The sequence below is a fragment of the Mytilus trossulus genome, chromosome 13, assembly GCF_036588685.1.
Source record: "Mytilus trossulus isolate FHL-02 chromosome 13, PNRI_Mtr1.1.1.hap1, whole genome shotgun sequence".
Lineage (NCBI taxonomy): Eukaryota > Metazoa > Mollusca > Bivalvia > Mytilida > Mytilidae > Mytilus > Mytilus trossulus.
The window spans coordinates 60,389,411-60,410,855 of record NC_086385.1 but is presented as its reverse complement, the minus strand read 5'-3'; the positions used below and the strand labels follow the sequence as shown (position 1 = coordinate 60,410,855).

The window sequence follows — 21,445 nt, the reverse complement described above, 5'->3', positions numbered from 1 at the left end:
GGTTATTGGCCTTATGAATTTTAGGTAATAGATAAAATCTGCCCGGTTTTGGGTTTTCTGGTTTCAAATATTCAAGAGTTTTGTCATCGATGAAACCATCGTCATGCATTTCTACCAAACTATTAGTAATATCTCTGCTAAAAGATGTAGTAGGATCAGAGTCTAGTTTTTGGTATTAGGGATATTACTAATAGTTTGGTAGAAATGCATGACGATGGTTTCATCGATGACAAAACTCTTGAATATTTGAAATTTTGATGTTTGCCTTTTTGTGATTCTTCGTTACATTTGTTGTTTTTATAGTGATATTAAGATGATAACACAATAATGACTGCTGTACCCCTATTTTTGACATTTTTACTCTTTGAGTATGTTTGTTTTGTTCATACATCGTTGACAATGTAAAGGAATTTGATGCGACTGTCATACAAGTGAGAGGTTTAGCTAGCTATAAAACCAGGTTCAATCCACCATTTTCTACATTAGAAAATGCCTGTACCAAGTCAGGAATATGACAGTTGTTATCCATTCGTTTGATGTGTTTGGACTTTTGATTTTGCCTTTTGATTTTGGATTTTCCTTTTGAATTTTCCTCGGAGTTCGGTATTTTTGTGTTTTTACTTTTTATCCACCTACTGAATGCCTGGTCAAAATGCTCACGCTGGTACTTAAGAAAAACAACTTCACTTTTGATGGAGATCATTATTTGCAAGTAAATGGAACTGCCATGGGCACCGAAATGGCTCCGTCATATGCCAACATATTTATGGGCAAATTAGAGAAACAACTCCTTGAAACTTCCATCGAAAAACCGCTTTCCTGGTTTAGATTTATAGATGATGTGGATATGAAATGGAATAAAAGCGACGAGGATTTAGACACTTTTATCACTCATGCCAACAACATACATCCAAGTATCAAATTTACTCATGAGAAGTCTAAATCCAAAATCGCCTTCCTCGATACTTCAAGTTCGCTCACAGAGGGCATCATATCTACAGATTTATATTCTAAGCCTACTGACACTCATCAATATTTGTCCCCTAAAAGTTGCCATCCTGCTCATCTTACCAAGAGCATTCCATACAGTCAGGCACTTAGAGTCAAGCGAATATGCTCCAACACAGAAACAACTAAAAGACAACTGCGTAAACTTGAAACTCGCTTGAAGAAAAGGGGCTACAAACACAGAAATATCAAAAAAAGCTTTCAGAAAGCGGAGTCAATTCCGAGGAGTGAACTATTGGAATACAAAGTTAAAAAGAAAAACAAAAGGACTCCATGTGTTCTTACTTATCACCCATCTCTCAAAAACAGCTTTGGTGTCATTCGTGAGCATTGGAAATCAGTTGAAAAGAATTCCAAACTGTCCAAGATTTTCCCTGAGCCTCCAATGATAGCTTTTAGGCAACCTAGTAGTCTACGAAACCTACTAGTGCGGGCTGAAGTGTCTGATAATAGAAGTACTCCTGGAGAATGTCGTTCGTGTGGAGAAAAACGCTGCAAATGCTGTTTACAGATGCAGCATTCGTCAACATTTCACAGTATAAGGCAACCGAAAATAACTATAAGATATTTTGCAATGTTACCTGCAAAAGTATGAATGTTATTTACATACTAGAATGTTCGGTTTGTGGCCTCCAATATGTTGGTGAATCAAAGCAGCCTTTCCACAAACGCCTCAATGGCCATAGGAGTGATATATCTAAGAAGCCACTTCTTCCAGTCTCTCAGCACTTCAGACAGTCAGATCACAAACTTGATGACTTTAACCGCATGAAAATTCTAGTGATTGAACAGAACATTCACTGGAGTGATGCACAGCGACAGGTTCGGGAAAGCTTTTGGATAAAGGAACTTAATGTACATCAATCAAACGGCATCAATAAGAAATATTAACAGTTTTGTTTTTCACTTATTTTTATTGTTAATATACACAGTCACGTATATTGATTTATAGTGTTTTGTTTAAATTATGATATTCAGGATTAAAATCAATCGACCAAAACTTACCTGTATTATCACCTGATCTATTTTCACACCTTATACATTATGTATCAGGGCGTATTGCATTTCCGCTAATTTTTCAAAATCCCAATACTACGTTTCCGCAAATTTAAAGTATACGTTTCCGCAATTTGTATTTATTACTTTTCCGCAAATTTACCTGGTAAATTAAAAAGATGTGAATGTACATATATGATAATTTTTTTCCTTTTAATAAAGAAAATGAGTTAAACTTCATTGAGAAATCTTTGGTTTGGCTTACTTGCCAACTGACATGATTGAAGTATGCTTTGTTGAATTAGTTGCCGATGCTCCATCTGACGATAAATGCATGAGGTTTGCCGATTATGTACTGGAATTTTATATAGATGGCAATTGAGATTTCCACCAACCATTTGGGCATCACCTCCTGACCCCGTAAAAAGAAACAACGAATGATGTCTAGTCTTTTCGTGCCTACCTGAACGAGCAGTTTTACGCTAGCCATCCTACCATATTTGACTTTGTAAAAGCACCCATTCGGAAATACGAAAAGGAGAAGATGGGCCTCCTTCCTGAACGAAATACAAAACTTGTAAACGGTGAATGTGCTAATATGGACTTTGTACGACATGTTGGCTACAAATATTCTGCCAGAACTGACTTATGAACTCATATCAAGATATCTATGAACATTCGTTTTCCTATATTATAATGATGTATTTTACTTACATGTTATGATGACCTTTAACTTTTTACATTTTTTATTATAGCTTTGCTTTCGTACAATAGGTATTCTTAATTATTTGCCGAAAAGTAATGATTTATTTTTTTACGGAATCGTTACTTTTTTTCCGGAAAAGTAATATATTTATTTGCGGAAACGTAAACTTTTTTTTCCGGAAACGTCATCTTTTTTTCGCGGAAAAGTGATGCCAATTTGCGGAAACGTAAAACGCCGATGTATCAGTATTGTTAAAACTTGTGACACAAGAAGAAGGCCATTTGTTGAGCCGAAATATTTGTCAACACGATTTTATAACAACATTTTCGTTTAATAACACCTTATATCAGTACCGTTGTGCAAATCTTTAGACTGATATATATGTATGTCCAACAGCAAGTTGTAAGCTTCTAAAAGACGATCATCGATAATATATTTATTATACATAATCCACGGGTAGTAAGGTCGTCATATCGATGAGCGTTTAGTACAGTGATTTTGTCATAGTTTGGATAAGTTTGACATGACGGTGTTAAGTCTTTTTGATGACAATCAATGCAGAAATGTAAACATTGGGATATTTTGTAAATGGAACTTCTGATCATTAATTCAAGCTGGTAAGTACCTTAGTATAAAGTAAATATGTTAGTACATCATTAGTTGTATCATATGGTTAATGATTTAACACAGAAAAAAGCTTGCGTATGTCAAAATTTAAAACTTGCTAATTGGTTTTATCGTGCATAAAAAAGGTTATTTTCTTACAGTCTGTTACATCACATATATCTTCGTGATATAACACTGCGGTCAATTATTCTGAAAAATACCTACTTTTGCAATAAATTCAACATTACTGAAATATCTGTGTCATGGTTTGGTTCATTCGTGTCATGGTTAAGTTCCTGTTCGACATGGTTCAGTTATGTAATTATTGTCGTTTATAATGAAGAATTACTATCAAAATTAACAAAAATCGTTCCATTTGAAACATAAAAGAATATAAAAACGCACATACAATGTATTAATATGTTATAAGTAGATGCAATATGATTGCCAATGCGATAACTATCCACCTGAGATCAAATGATGTAGATGTTAGCAGCTATTTGTCATCGTGACGGGACATAACACCCCTTCTCTTAATGATAAAAAAATGAATTAGAAACTCCTGTTCTTATATTCATAATATTACCAATATTTATTATGTTAATGCAATGAAGAAAGCATAACTCATGAAATAGTCAGTAGCATCACAAACTCATGAATTGTGGTTTCTCTAAGCTGCTCGCTCGCGCCATTAATTTATGTCGGTCATAGTGAGTAAAACAATGCGATAAATCGCATCTTGTGATATGCATCAATTGATAATAGTTTCTGACAGAACATGGTGTCTTTATCTGCATATAATGTACGTGCATCTTTGAATTATGTCTAGAAATAAATAACGATATATATTTAACACTGTAGTTTGATTGCATATATTGCAATATTGAGAGGATCCTATTTTTCAATATTTGTTTCTTAATTTTTAAATCTTTTATTGCAACAGTCATATTATAAACATGATTCCAAAAGGACTAATTAACATTTCTACGTTTATTTATTTCAGAAGCCATGCAATGTTTGACCTACCCCGAAGATCTACTGCTAAACGTAAAAGTGCAATCGTGAACCCATATGATGGATTTGCACATGGTGCTCAAGGAATTCGTCAGTTCCATAGGAAAGATGAAGAAAAAATCCATCCTCATAAAAGAACATGTTATGATATCTAAAAATGTCATTATCTTGAAAATGAGACAATATATCATTTAAACTTTATGAATGCTAGAAATGAATCAAAAATAAACTTTTAAATGTATTAAATACTGATTATTTAATAAATTATTTTGTTTTACATATTTTACTTTGTCTGGTGAATGATCGAACCCAACGGAATGACTTTCCACACATGCATACTCTTACTGCACGTGTTTTCCACTATGGTGCTGGTCTAGTGAACGCTTGCTGTTAAACACAACATTACATTCCATACAGTTGTAGGACTTATTCCCTTGACATTATTTGACATGTCTTGCCATTGATTGTCTATAAGCGAAAGCCGTGCTGCATACGGTACATTTAAACGGTTTGTAGTTTTTAAAAATAAAATGTTTACTGTTGCGATGACCTACTTCAAAATGTGCGTTATCGTTAAACCGTCGGTGGCAAATATCACACTCTAGTCGTGTACCAGCATGGTCTCTTAAATGACGACTTATGCCGATTCTTTAAGTCTATTTTTTGCCGCAAACATCGCACATTAAAGGGTTTGAATGACGTCCTTCATGTTCGGTCAAAGCTATCCGAGAATTTCGCTGGACAATGAGAATAAATCAGTTAATCCCCGTGTGTTTTCATGTGGCGTGTAAGACATCGTCTTTGAACAATTTAAGAACAGATGTTGCACTGAACTTAAGTTGTTTTTGGCAAACCCTGTTGATCGTCATTACTGTTTTCATCTAATTTGTCATCATCTTTATTGAGTAAAACCACTGTTTATTCAATTAAATCAGTATCACCAACAGCTTCAAATGACCCGTTTAAAGGAGCAATAGGTGGAATTGCATCTGAAAAATTGTATGAGTCAAATTCTATGCATTTGTGTTAAATTTCGAGCCTTATCGTGTAAATAAATAACAAAAAAAAAAAATTATGAATTTGGCTGCGTTGTTTTTATGCTAAACATATTTAGTTACACAAATTAAAAAAAGTTATAAACTACGAAATCATTCAAATATAAGTTTACAACACAGACACCAAACAGGCATTCATAAGTGCTAACTATTGTGAAAGGAAGGGTTTTACACATTTAATTTCAAAAACATATTTACTGAATTCCGAAGTTGCGACTCACCAAAAAAATCCAGAACCTAGTGACGCGACAAGTTGTCCTATGCCATACCTTACTGTTTTAATTACGCTATATTGAGAATACTTTGATGGTTTCAGATCTCTAGTTGTCTCTGTTCAATTTATTTACCCATTTTATAGAAACAGGCAGATATAGAGTTTGGCCATTTTAATTCATCCTATTGTTGAATGTTCTAAGAAGTTCAAATGAAGTGTACTTGTGATATTATATATCAACAGACTTACCATCTGTTTCATCTTTGTCCATCTAATAATGCGTTATGTTCTATTACAAACGGTGATTTCTTGTCTAGCCAGTTCAAAATTAAGGTCGTACACAGTTTAAATGTACATGTAGCAGACACTGTAACACGTTTTTCTTTGATTTTCAATCCTTTTTCTATCACAATTAATGATATACCACCTCATACTCAAAACTAGATAGCAGGAGTTCTTTTTCAGATAGTATAGAAACTATATTACATAAGAAGTAAAATATTTAAAATAATTTAATGATACTATACACGATGCATTTATCATGTTTATACAGTATTACAAAGATTTTTATTGATTCGTAATAATAATTGATAAACTTTATATCGGCTTAAATCAAAAATTGGAGTTGTAATCTTTCATATTTTAAATTCGAACTTTGAAAGTACTTTTATTGTAATTTCATCTATTATAGTTTTAAAACCAATAAGTCTCGCGTAACTATTCGGTTTCGTAAATGGTCGAAGACTTATGTTGTCCTCTTAATATCTTTTGATTAGTTTTGTAGTTGGGTCACTGTATCATGGACCTATAATCCCACATCTCCTTTTATTCAACATACTGGTTCAAAATTTGAAATAAAGAAAAACCAACAAATGTATAGTTATCTAGAAAAGAAAATGAAAAACAAGAATTTCTTTTTGACTGGCTGCCACTTTTGAGTAGAAGTCTTTAGCTATTTGACTAGGGATGCCGTTCATGATATCCTCGGCAGAGTCAAGCATGAACATATGGAGAAAAGATTGTATGTGAAACAGAAGCAACGCTTCGTCTTTTTTTGTAAAATTATATCGAAAGCTAGTTGACTTTTAAATTTATATTGTAGAAAACTTACAAAAAGTGAGTAACAGGACATGTTTAGTTTACGCTTTGACGATTACACCCACTAAATTTGGTTAAACAGGCTTTTTTCTTCTCAGGCAGTTAATATATAGTGCAACTTCGTTCAATAACAGGCGCTATCAAACAAAATTTTAGTATTAAAGTGAAACACATTTATATTTATTTCGATCTAAACCATGACAATCTTGACCAAAACCATGACGAATTTTTAGACTCTTAACTGAACCATGTCAATCGCTTAACCAAACCATAGCAATTCCGATATCTTGCTTATTCTGCGTTAATTTCGTGAAACAACAATTCCAATATAGATAGTTTGACCTCCAATACAGATTCAAGCATCTTATTTCGCTTTTTATCTGCTCGTGTGAATAGAACTGAGGCATAAGTTTAGGGAAGCAACATAAATTAACCATGTCAAACTTATCCAAACAATGACAAAATCACTATACTAAACGCTCCTCGATATGACGACCTTACTACCCGTGTAATCATTAACCATAAGAATAGGTACAGAGAAAAATAGACCAACATTGTTACTTAACCGGATTTTTGACGTTCTAATGTCACAAGTGATCACAAGTTATCTGTAAACATTCCACTGGAAGACCTACCTGGACACATTATTCTGTTGGAAGACCTTTTACCTGGACACATTATTCTATCAATTTTTAAGTCCTTGGTTTGACCTACCGGGGTTCGAACCCACGACCTACCGCACTAGAAACAATGGAACACGCTTGCATACAACCAGACAATGCTGATCATAATATGATAATATAGGTGCCAGACAAGGAGAAAGTTTATCTCCTTTTCTTTTTTCTTTGTATCTGAATGACTTAGAAGATTTTTGTCATAGAAATGATGTAAAAGGTCTAAACACAGTGACAAATGAAATAGAAGAACAAATTAATATTTACTTGAAACTTTATGTATTACTTTATGCAGATGATACTGTTTTATTTTCTGAAACTGCACAAGATCTTCAACAGCAGCTAAATACATTTTATGAATACTGTGATATATGGAAACTGAAAGTTAATCCAACCAAAACAAAAATTGTTATTTTTGGTAATGGTAGATTGACAAACAAATTAAATTTTACACTTGCTGGTAATGATTTAGAAATTGTCAAGGATATTTCATATTTAGGCATTATTTTTTTCCAAAACGGGTAGTTTTAAAAGTGCTAAAAATCAACTCATTAGTAAAGCCACCAAAGCTATGTATGAAGTTCTAAATAAAAAGGCCGCTTACATAAACTGACAGTTAAATGTCAGTACGATCTGATAAAATTGTAAGGCCTATATTGCTATATGGTTGTGAAATTTGGGGATTTAGTAATACTGATGAAATAGAGAGAGTGCATTTGAAGTTTTGTAAACTTTTGTTAAACTTGAAAAAATCAACCCAAGCTTTATGGCATATGGAGAGCTAGGCGCTTATCCTATGTCAGTATATATGGAACACCGTATGGTATCTTTTTGGTCTAATATTGTAAACAGTTCCGATAGTAAAATGACAAATATTCTATATAGATATATATATAAACTTAACGTAGATGGTGGATTTACTTTCGAATGGTTGATTTGTATAAAAAATATCTTAAATAAATATGGATTTTCAAATATTTGGTTAAATCAGGGTAACTATAGTTTTAATCCAAAATGGTTAAAGTGTAGCATTAAGCAAAGAATTTTTGACCAATTTCAGCAGACTTGGAAATCAGAAATGGAGAATTACATAACGTTATGTAGGTTTAGAACTGGAAACATCGGTTTCCTTTAGAAACCGGTAGATGGCGTAGAATTATTAGACAGGAAAGGTACTGTGTACTTTGTAACTCTCATGAGATAGGTGATGAATTTCACTATATTTTAAACTGTACAGCTCTTACAGAAAGTAGAAGAGCTTTTCTTAAACCTTACTATGTAGCCGAGTAAATTTTTTGAAATTCGGCACTTTATTTATTTCAAAAAATATTCGTGTATTGAACAATTTGTGTAAAATAATTAGAATTATCAATATAGAAGTATGTTCTCCAGGTTGATCACCATCTCTCATTCTTGTTGCTCGTTTTTGTGCAAACTTGTCACGCGCTAAATCCGTACGTTAGTATATGTAAAAATATTTTTCTTTGTACCATTAAGTTAAACTTAGTTTTATAAGAAATAAAGAATCTTGAATCTTGATCATTAACAGAAAAAGAAACCCAAAAAAAATTATTTTCAAACAATACCAAAAATAAGTGTAAGGGAGGTAACCAAACATGTCTGGATTACCTCAATATATTTGGATTACCTTTCTTACACTGGTTTCAAATTGTCTTAATTGACCATTAACCAAGAAATCCTTGTTTTTCCCTCTTTTTTGCCTCTAATTCCTAAACGGTTTGGGCCATAACACATCCCCCACCTACCCCTCCGACCAAATCATATTTTGTTTTGCAGTCGTATTTAAACATGTAGATTTATACATATATATTGTGCATTTCTGAATAATAAATATATTTAGATTACTCGGGATTGTAATAAAGATATTTTATGACCCAATATTTTTCAAGGAGAACCAAACATCTGTCAGAAGTATACTTTTCTTTGCATTAATTTTTATCAATGTTGGTCAGCAATTGCAAATAGACTTTTACTTAAACATTTACGATTTTCAATCATATTTTAAACTTTGAAAGGCATGCCACAGCAATGTTTGGTGCAAAATAACTAGTTTGTGAATTTAAATTCTTTTAAAAATATAATTCAGACTATGCTTTACATAAAGGTCAATTTAGTTTCGACAATTTTCCATTTATTTTCCCGTGTGTGATCCATATCCATCAGAAAGAAGCCCCACAAAACAATCATGATCCGTCATCAAAAGTAACTTTCCAGATAACGTAAAAAATATTCAGATATGAAATTTCCAACCGTTTACATTGATCCTAATATGGGATATGGAAAAAATTGGTAGCAAAAATAACAGAAATCCCCAGACTATAGACAAACGAGTATCGTTTTTTGTGCTTCTGTTACAAAAAAAATAAAAATAAAATTGTGTGGACTTCAAATAAAATCAAAGAAGTGCTCAGCAACAAATAGCATTACTCTTTTATGTGTTGTTGCCATCATCTGGACCTAAACACAAATTTGAATCTTTTTTCTAGGTCTTGTAGTTGATTATATTTTGTATTTTAATGTACCTTAACCAGAATTAATTTAGATCAAGTAGTTATCAAAGGTACCATGATTATAATCTAGTACGCCAGATGCTCGTTTCGTCTACATAAGACTCATCAGTGACGCTCATATCAAAATATTTATAAATCCAAACAAGTACAAAATTGAAGAGCATTGAAAATGACTTTTATCATGGACAATCGTTACTATCCAATAATAGTAAATCATTCTTTTTTACTCACAGTTTGTTTCAATCTTTACCTAGATGCATGTTTTTTTTATTAGTTGTTAGTGGCTTTTAACAAGTTGTCAGTATCTGCGACTACTCTCAGATAAGTACTTATAGTGTCTTTTTGTTGTTTGGATATACAAGTACCCGCCCACGTTCACTCTATTTTCTTGTTAGATGTATTTATATTTGTTCCCATCTGATGAGTTTAACCGTTTACAACTGATTTTCATAGTTCGTTCTTATGTTGTTCTGTTACGACACTGTCACAGGTTAGAGGGAGGGTTGGTATCATGCTAACATGTTAAAACCCGTCACGTTCTGTATATATGTGGCTGTCCCAAGTCAGGAGGAGCCTTTATTTCAGTGGTTGTCGTTTGTTAATGTGTTATATACATGTTTGTTTGTACATAAAATTGGGAATGTTTTACTTTTATCATTTCGGGGCCTTCTAAAGCTGAATATGCGGTATGGGCTTTGCTCATTGTTGAAGGTCGTACCGTGGCCGGTTATTTGGTAATTTCTGTGATGTCATTTTGTCTCTTGTGGAAAGTTGTTTCATTGGCAAGCATTACACTTTTTTTATATATATTAACCGTGCAAACTGACGAACAAACGTAGTAAACGTTTTATTCATCCCCACAAACTCAGTTTTCATAAGAGATGATAACTTTTAATGAAAATGTTAAACTGGGTCTTGAAAGACTGCTGCTCATTATTTAGAAGACAATCTACTTGGTGTGCTAAAAAGTTTGTAAAAAAATGGAATAATTGATGTTAAGGTATGGTAAACACCTACAATAAAATGCTTTAATCTGCATTTTCCATATCTGTTAGATACTTATTCATGTAAAAATGCCAAATTCTGAAAATTGATGCCAAAAATGACTCTATCATGACATATATAAGCTAGCGTAATATGGCACTTATGTGTTATAGAAAGCGGACTGTTTTATTTAAAAGGTAATTAAGCTTTTTAAAACTGAGTACGGACTATAAAGTGGCACCTTGCTAAAGTTCTTCAGTAGGAAATGAACTCGAGAATATATCATACAAATTTTCCTTTGATAATTCATGAAATAAATTTTTATTATTTAACTTACATTTTGCCATTCGTATTTGTGACGACGAACAGAACTACTTCAATCGTTAGTTTCATCTTTTCCTTACTTATTTTAATCAGTTTTAAATATTGTATACTGCCTTATGATAACATGTCTTGAATAACTTTTAAATTTGTTTGCTGGGCATTACCGTAATTTACCAGTTATGGATTCGGTAATTTCCGCTAAAAAAAACGAAGTTTACCGAATTATCTCATCATACATCAATCTCATTATACATCAATCTCATCATACAACAAAAAATGTATAATGTTGTGAGCACTTCATATAATGTTGTGAGCACTTCATATAATGTTTTGACCACTTCATATAATGTTGTGACCACTGCATATAATGTTTGGACCACTGCGTATAATGTTGTGAGCACTTAATATAATGATGTGAGCACTTAATATAATGTTGTGAGCACTGCATATAATGGTGTGAGCACTGCATATAATGTTGTGAGCACTGCATATAATGCTGATCATTAACATAAGGCAGTCATGGCGTTCCATATATTTCTATAAAATAGGAATATTAGCATAAAAATTGATAAAAGAAAATAAAGAAATGTGTAACACAACACATGGTTATTTGGAATAGTAGTTTATTCAAGCCCGTCTGGACCAGTGTCCATAACGGACGGTCCCTTTTATACAGTAAAATACACAAGTATATATACAGAATATAAACAGTGTCAAGGTTTCTATTAATTTGACCATTATAGTCTTATTTGACCATTATAGTCTTAAATTAAAAGATACAGGGATGAATATCTATTAAGTTGACTCTAATTGACATGTTTTGGCCAACCTGGAAATTGATGGTCAAAGAATACACGCATGTCCAGTGTTTTAACTAATTGTTATTGCTACATGTCTCCACATGGTATGCAATACACGTATGTCCAGTGTTTAACTAATTGTTACATGTCACCTCATGATCTGCATGTAAATATTTCATATGCAGTAGCGGTCAATTGAACAACCTTTTACAAGTTTATGATTTTCTTAATAGATATTCCCCTGTATTTATTTTATTCAATTTAATAAACATTTTAAGAATATATAATCATCAATATAAATATAAATATATTTTATATATATTTATATTTATATATTTAGCCTATCATATTGTCACATTCCTCCCTTTCTTAAGAAATATAATTTATATTTTAGTTGAAATCGGTGACAATATGAATGCTTGCAAATTTCCCTAAAAACAACAAAAATATTCATAAATAAAGTCATTTCAAAAGTTCAACAACATCTAAATGTTCAGCAACCATCAACTGCGGACCGTCTTCATAACCCCGACTCCAGTGAACTGCTCCTATGATCGTCGTTGTCAACTCCAACAATCCATTTGTTTATCTGCGACCAATTCCCGTCATTTAGAAGTTCTGCAATCATTCCTACTTGCATGTGATCCACCATCCGTCGTTTATAACTCCGACATGCATGTGATCCACCATCCATTGTTGAAACTCTATCCTGCATGTGATCCACCATTCATTGTTGAAACTCCATCCTGCATGTGATCCACCATCCATTGTTGAAACTCCATCCTGCATGTGATCCACCATCCATTGTTGAAACTCCATCCTGCATGTGATCCACCATTCATTGTTGAAACTCCATCCTGCATGTTATCCACCATCCATTGTTGAAACTCCATGTGATCCACCATCCGTCCTTCATGTGATCCACCATCCTTTGTTGATTTACTCCTAACTGACCTAGCTTACCTACTCTGTTAATTCAGAGTCCCTGACTAGGTTGCTCAGTTATCACCGGCTGAAACATTACAGGAAAATCTACTTGTGATGCTGTAGAACGATTCCCTCTACCAATATAAAGTTATGTGATCGTATAGTTTTATGTACATCTAAACATCTGCGTTGTGTCCAATGATCAAAGCCAATATCCAATACTGGATAATGGTTCTTAGTGGCTGGTTCTAGTAATGATGCAGAAGCTATTTCAACATCTCTGTAGGCAGTACCATCGACCTCAACATCAGTTGACACCATTTGATCGCCACCAATGTATCGTGTGACTATTTGAATCTCTCTATTACTAAATTCTCTTGGCTAAACACCTATTATTAAACTTAAGAATATTTTAATAACAAATACCTATAAATATAGCAACAAAAATAAATTAATGCATTTACTAAATTTGATAGTTCAAAGTCGTTCTCAAGTTCTAACTGCTTTTTATCTATTTGAAATAAGAACCAAAAAAAAAATTTAAACTCAAATACAAAAACAATAAAACTAATAAAATAAACTTTTATCTAGTATAAAGAATGAAAAATTATTTACAATGAGGTTTAACATTCAACCAACACTTTCCTTCCTTTTTCATAAACAAAGCTGTGATTCAGAGATTAATTACTGATATTTATAGGATTTCTTAAAAATCAACAATTTTTCGGCGAGCAATCTGAAGCGAGAATTAGAATGATTAATCAAAACAAAATTATTTTATATACACATATATTTATTTAAAAACAATCATCACGAAGCCTACAACTACGACATGTCAGTCGTTCATTTTATCAAGATAACAAGATATGTTTGAGAAAAAGTTAAACATTAATTGATTTTTCTTTCAAACTTTTGAATTTTCGTTTATTTTTATTTCGTATTTTGATTTTATCAACAGGCATGTCTTGGCTACTTTCTTAATTATGTCTATCAGAACTATTATCATTTGTCATATCCCTTAAACTGGAATTTATAAATGACCTTATGTTCTTTTATGTTTTCTCATTTTTTCTTGGTTTGCTTATTTTCTTTTAATTCAATCAGCATCACATTAAAATATTTGCGGAAGATGTATCGCGTCATTGTTTATAACGATTAATCATATGATACTTATTTCCATATTTTAAATCCTAAATTGTTTTCTTATGAAACATTTTCATTTTTAACCCTCACTATATACATGTGTTTATGTTGTTTATAAATAATCCTGAATTTCATCTATCGCTAAAAACTGTCAATACTTTTAAAACTTATAGAAACCTACATTTCCCTAAGAGTGGACTTACCACTTATATCAATTTTAATCATTTAGGCGCTATTTTCTGAAGATAGGTCCGTCATTCTTTAAAAATACCACAATAACTGTGCGAAAATAAAGGTTTGGATTCTAAATACTATAGAATATTTTGTTTCTCTAAACAAATGTGCTTACGCACTTACCAAACTGCGTCAACCATATGATTATAACATCGCAGAAATACCCTTAAATCCGTCGCCAAAAGTTTTCTTATGAAACTTTCTTATACCAATGTATATAGGCGCGTATATTTTAGAATTACTGATTGTCTCTTCAGAAAACAGATCAAAATATGAATCAAAAATTAAATTATTATATTCAAAATCAAGATATATTTTAAAATGTTTTGATATTATCATTATTCATGCATTTAAATACTTTAAAATATAACCAACATCTTTAAAATATTTTTACCTATTGTTATTTAATTCTTAAATATTAATATTCAAGTGTTGTTTTTTTCTTATTTAAATATCTATTCTGTCTTTTAAAAAACAGCATATAAAAACTTCTCATTATATCATTACAATATGTACGCAAAACTTATATATTGACTTATACTATCAAAAACCTACAAAGTTGCCAGTCTTTTATATTGACTAAAACAATGAAATACCTATAATAAGTACCTTCACCCTTATCATAATGATTACATAAAATAAAACCTTCACCATTGATTTATAAGAAAAATAAAAAATATCTACATTTTCGCTTAAAAAAAAACCCATTATCTAATAAAAAAAAATTTAATGAGTTAATCAGCATCTTGATCATGAACAATTGTGCTCACATCTGATACACTTATTCCTAATTTGTCTGATTTTGAACCATCAAAGCTTTCAATCGAATTAATGCCTTTTTTAAATACCTTTTGAGTGAAACTTTGAACTTGTGTTTCTAAATTTTGAAAAACAGACCCTGCATTAAATTCTTGTCTAGCCGTTTTGAGAAATTAAGTAAAGAGTATCAAATAAAAGTCACTTTACCTTATTATCCTTTGGTCACGGTTAACCAAAAATAACCACATGTAACACAACACATGGTTATTTGGAATAGTAGTTTATTCAAGCCCGTCTGGACCAGTGTCCATAACGGACGGTCTCTTTTATACAGTAAAATACACAAGTATATATACAGAATATAAACAGTGTCAAGGTTTCTATTAATTTGACCATTATAGTCTTAAATTAAAAGATACAGGGATGAATATCTATTAAGTTGACTCTAATTGACATGTTTTGGCCAACCTGGAAATTGATGGTCAAAGAATACACGCATGTCCAGTGTTTTAACTAATTGTTATTGCTACATGTCTCCACATGGTATGCAATACACGTATGTCCAGTGTTTAACTAATTGTTACATGTCACCTCATGATCTGCATGTAAATATTTCATATGCAGTAGCGGTCAATTGAACAACCTTTTACAAGTTTATGATTTTCTTAATAGATATTCCCCTGTATTTATTTTATTCAATTTAATAAACATTTTAAGAATATATAATCATCAATATAAATATAAATATATTTTATATATATTTATATTTATATATTTAGCCTATCATATTGTCACAAATGCACACAGATTTCCTGAAGCAAAAGAAGAAAAAAACAAAAAATAGTCAAATCCATTTTCCTTATTCAGAATCAAATTTCAATTGATATATAGTTAACTATTTGATAGATAAATTGTTACATCCCTTACCGAAAAATAAGCCCTGCTGCAAACATTTGCCGCAAGTTTGCATCAAACATTGCCGCAAGCTTGCAGCAAACGTTTGCTGCAAACTTGCCGCAACCATTTTACCATGCAAATGAAATTTGCGGCAAGCTTGCGGCAAACACAATTATGTAAATTAGATTTGCCGCAAGCTTGCGGCAAATTTTTGTGGCAAACTTGCGGCAAACTTGCAGGAACTACGCATATACCAATGTCATGTGTGTAGACACATTCAATTTATTCTCTTTCAAATTACACAGTAACATTTTAAAAATGTCAATTCCTGTCTTTTTACAATCATTGAAAGAATTCTTGCAAACTCATGAGATGTGAGGAAATACATACATAAACAATGTCCCAGAAATGGCTTGTAAAATTTAACCCCAAGAAAACTGAAACTATGACTTTTTCCCGTAAAATTTCAAAACCTTACCACCCACCTTTAAACATGAACAATGAAGAACTACATGTAGTTGAAAAGCACAAGCACTTAGGAGTCTATTTTTCTAATAATGGTTCATGGAATGTCCATATTGATTATATTGTACAGAAATCATACAAAAGACTTAATATATTAAGGAAAATAAAACACACTTTAGATAGAATGACCCTGAAATATATATATATCGTTTATAAGACCTTTTATTGAATATGCTGATGTTATCTGGGATTCAGGAAATCAATCTTTAATGAATAAACTTGAAAATATCCAGTTGGATGCTGCTCGTATAGTTACAGGGGGGGGGGGGGGGGGGGCTAATAGTACTGCAACTGACATCGAAATAGACGCTTAGTTAACGAGTTTAATGGTCCGGAATAACACACGGCTGCAAATTGTTTTAAATGATAGAATAATATCTATATTTTAATTTCCGTCGGGTCGTAAAAACTTTCTATGGTCACATTTTTTTATTTTATCTCTTTAATGGGGGTACCTATCCGTCATTCTAATGCAATTTGTATGTAACAATTATTTTCATTGGCTAAAAGTTGCCGTCAAATCCACAGTTGACCAGGCGTTACTAAGGAGGGACAACCATTTTGAAATGATTGAATCAACAAATGTTCGACTACTACTATATAAACGAAAATAAAACAACACCTACCTCGAATTCGCCGTTTTAATGTAATTTTATCCGAATTTGAAGCGTACAGGTAACGTAATATCATCCAGTTTGTAAGTTTTCATTTGTATGACGTCACGTTTACCAATGACGGCTTTGCGCCAAAATCGTTCATGACGTTACGCGGATTTTTTTTTATTTGTCAAATTTAGACATTTTTCAAAGTTTTATCGTATTATTTCTTTTTGTAATGCATTAGAATCGGAATAACAGTACTGTAGTTGAAGAGTTGCCACCGTCAATTTTGATTTGACGGTCGCAAATCTCCGTTTTACTGTCTCCGCTACGCGTCGCCAGTAAAACTGCATTTGCGACCGTCAAATCTACAATTGACGGTGGCAACTCTTCAACTACAGTACTGTTATTCCTTAAATCAACTCCAGCATTTATTTTTTCCTTCACAATCAATTTGATAGTTTCGATGTGATTATGTAGATTTTGTAGGAGAATTTAATTTATTTTTGAGTGATTTGAATATATATAGTAGTTCTTTCGTGTATTTTCTGTAAATAAGTTATATTTTTGTTAATAAAATTTTTTAAGTAAATTAAGGGAAAACGGTACTATTTATTCTGCCATAGGCGACAATACTAACATTTTCTAAATTTACCAGTTTTTGTAATAAAAACCTGGATAAAACAGTTAGGTGTGGTGTTAGAACTTTATTACTGTATTCTAAAAATTGAAGCCAAATAGTATCATGACCAATTTCCAACGGAGCTGGTTTATGTTATCCATACCCACCGTCATTTTGCACCAAATTTATGAAATTTTGGAAGCCTTTTCGAATAATTCTCTAGAAAATATTTCATTAGGTTTTAAAATTTATATTATAAATTTACACACTGCAGTTACTCATAGATAAATAGAAAAATATATTGTACCCTTACATCCAATCACAGCGCTCCTAATTTGACTTCCTTCACTACCGCTTTCCCTTAATGTTTAACTTCAGAGCAATTAATATGCATGCAAGTGGTCGGGGGAAAAGTACTATAAGATTTTGGTGTGTGACAAGGTGATGCTAAAACCAATTTCTCTTGATATTCTGCTTTCCTTTGGCGAATCAGCAGTGATGTTATGAGACTTGCACCAGAAGGCACAATTGGTGCGTCTTTAAATTAGATTGATTGATTGATTGATTGATTGTTGGTTGCTTAACGTCCAGTGGCAAATATTTCATGCATGTTCAGGACGAGAACAAGTTAACAATGAAAACAATAGGTAGGTTTTGTCATAATGGAGGCCATTTGGGATGATGGTAGGGAAAATTTAGACTGCCACTGGAAAATGATGGTATATAGGATTGGGACAGAAATTTTCCATTGCAACAGACCACCTACGGACCCCTTAAAGAGTTGTTGCAAGGGTTTTTAACGTGCAAAGAACGTGGCACTCCCTTTACACGAGGAATCGGATTTAACGTCTCCATTCTGACCGGACGCGACTGCGAACTTGATACCTCCCGCACAGCAAAACGGACGCTCACTCCGTTTTACTGCCGGTCGGGAGAAGACCAAGTGACCATATTTCGTTTCCCCAGTCGCCCATGGGGAACTTTAGATTAGAAACAACAGAAATCCATATATGTGATCAAACTGATCGACATGTATCCTCACAACCTGACACTTTTATACGATCTCGCGCACAGTTTCTTCCTTGTAGTTTGGATATGAAAACAGTTTTTTTTTGTGTAAAAGATAGACCTTTAAAAATACCCAGAAAACTCCACAAAACTGAGTCCTCTAAACGTGTTGACAGTCTTTAAAGTTGTGGTTATTAATGTGAGTAATCATTTATCCATGCATAACCAAGTTCTTATTGAAGTCAACACCTGTGCAATTAAGTAAAATAGTTACTGAAAAATTAGAATTTGGTCCGACTTGCAGTCAGTTCATTAATAACGATTGTTAGTGATGTGATTTATTCTTCCATAAGAAAAAGCCCTTCTCATGTAGCACATACTCTACATATACCGATCACTTTTATGAATTAGATATTTTATTTCAATCAATATTTTAATTAGATTGACCCAAGATGGTCTCTGATGCTTACCAAACTGCCAAACTCCAGAACTAACTAGATATTGTGACACCTTACAATTCAGACACAGGGGTGGGGGCAAGGGATATGAAATATAGAGTTTAACTCTGAATTCAAAATAGGGGATGCCATATCTGCTGCAGAAAAATTGAAGTCTACGTTAAGACTTTCAGAATTACACCAAGATGTGTCTGAAAAAAATCAAGGATACATTAAAAAAAAAAAGAACAATTACTTCACCCTGCCACCAGTGTTCTTATGAGCTATGTCCTTGTTTTAGTATTTCTATGGAAATGATGCCCACATAGTTTCTTAATAGATATAGGAAGATGTGGTATGAGTGCCAATGATACAACACACCATTCAAGTCACAATTTATAAAAGTAAACCATTATAAATCACGGTCCGGTGTTCAACACGGAGCTTAGGCTCAAAAGTTCATTTGTTAGTTAATTGATGAAAAAAATAACACAAAGGCGCTTCTGAACCGTTTCCAAACACAACCAACATGACCTAGCCACAATTTCAAATTGTTAGCATCCAGGAAGTGCCAACTAGGCATGCCCAGTCAATATTGTGTAATTCCTGCAATGTTCTGGCAAACATATAGAATGATCAAAGTTTTCTGCAATCTTGCGGCAAACATTCTTTCTTATTTTAAACTTTCTGGCAATCTTATGGCAAACATTGATGTTTCTGCAAACTTGCCGCAAGCTTGCAGCAATGTTTGCCGGAAGTTTGCAGCTAGCGGCAAACATCTGCAAACATTTTTTTCTGTGTTCATGCAACTTTTTTGTTTGCCGCAAGCTTGCAGCAAGTCTGCTGCAAGTTTGCGGCAAACAATTCAGTTTCATAAAGGATGTCATTTCTGTCTTAATATCATCCATAGACGGTATAAGGAACTCGACCGGAAATTCTCGACCCAGTACAAGAGTAATGTGAAAACATTTAATTATTGTTATAACGATGACAACAAGTTAGATAACAATGGTAGAACTTTGAGAAGGTATCTGAGAGAAGATTTAAAAGGTCAAACTGTAACACAGAAAAAAAAATGCAAACAACTAACCAAAACTTCGGAATAACATAACACATAAACATGTTATGTGCACATTTCAGTCTATAAAGAGAAAAATACAAATGATACCGTGACCAAAACCTCGAAAGAATATACGTAATCAACATCGAAAGTAATTACTTAACCTCGAAAGTACGTAACAAACCTCGAAATAAAGTACGTAACAAACCTCGAAATAAAGTACGTAACAAACCTAGAGACAACTCGAAACAAAGTACGTAACAAACCTCGAAATAAAGTACGCAACAAACCTCGAAATAAAGTACGTAACAAACCTCGAAATAAAGTACGTAACAAACTTCGAAAGTACGTAACAAACCTCGAAAGTACGTAACAAACCTCGAAAGTACGTAACAAACCTAGAGACAACTCGAAACAAAGTACGTAACAAACCTCGAAATAAAGTACGCAACAAACCTCGAAATAAAGTACGTAACAAACCTCGAAATAAAGTACGTAACAAACTTCGAAATAAAGTATGTAACAAAACTCGAAATAAAGTACGTAACAAACCTCGAAATAAAGTACGTAACAAACCTCGAAATAAAGTACGTAACAAAACTCGAAATAAAGTACGTAACAAACCTCGAAATAAAGTACGTAACAAACCTCGAGAGTAAATTACAAACCTTGAAGGTACGTAGCAGGAACCTGCAACTCAGTGAATAATTGTCTTCCGTTGTTGTTTGTATTTTATGCTTTTCCTTTTTCTTGTTAGACCGTTTGAATATTCGTTTGAAATATCATACGTTTTATAGCCGACTTTTGCTCATTGTTCAAGGCCGTACGATGACATTAGATTACTTAAACCCACTTCATTCAAAAGTTGTCTCGTCTCCTATTAGGTAAACGGACAGAAAGTCACAGGACAAAAAGTCACAGGACATAAAGTCACAAATTTGGTAGGACAAAAAGTCACAGGACAAAAAGTCACAAGTAATAAATTGACAATTGTTTGAATATATAAGAGAAATATCTTGAATTATTCACTTTTTAATACATATATTCATATTAAAGTTTAGGAAATGTGTCATTATACTTGAAAAATGAAGATTTATTTAATTTTAATCATGTAAAAGAAAGATTTCTAACTTGGCACCATAAAGCCATTTAAGCCACTTTGACATTTGGTTTTTTTAACAATTATTTGATTTACTTTGATATTTTTTTGATAAATTTTGTTAA

At 32.6% G+C, this 21,445-nt stretch overlaps 1 long non-coding RNA gene across 1 annotated transcript; it reads left to right on the top strand.

Moving 5' to 3' along the window:
- Window positions 1–3,167: 3,167 nt before the first annotated feature.
- Window positions 3,168–4,607, top strand: LOC134695218 (uncharacterized). Its single transcript, XR_010102737.1, has 2 exons — window positions 3,168–3,327; window positions 4,320–4,607. It is a non-coding gene; the product is annotated as an uncharacterized LOC134695218 (long non-coding RNA).
- Window positions 4,608–21,445: the final 16,838 nt, after the last annotated feature.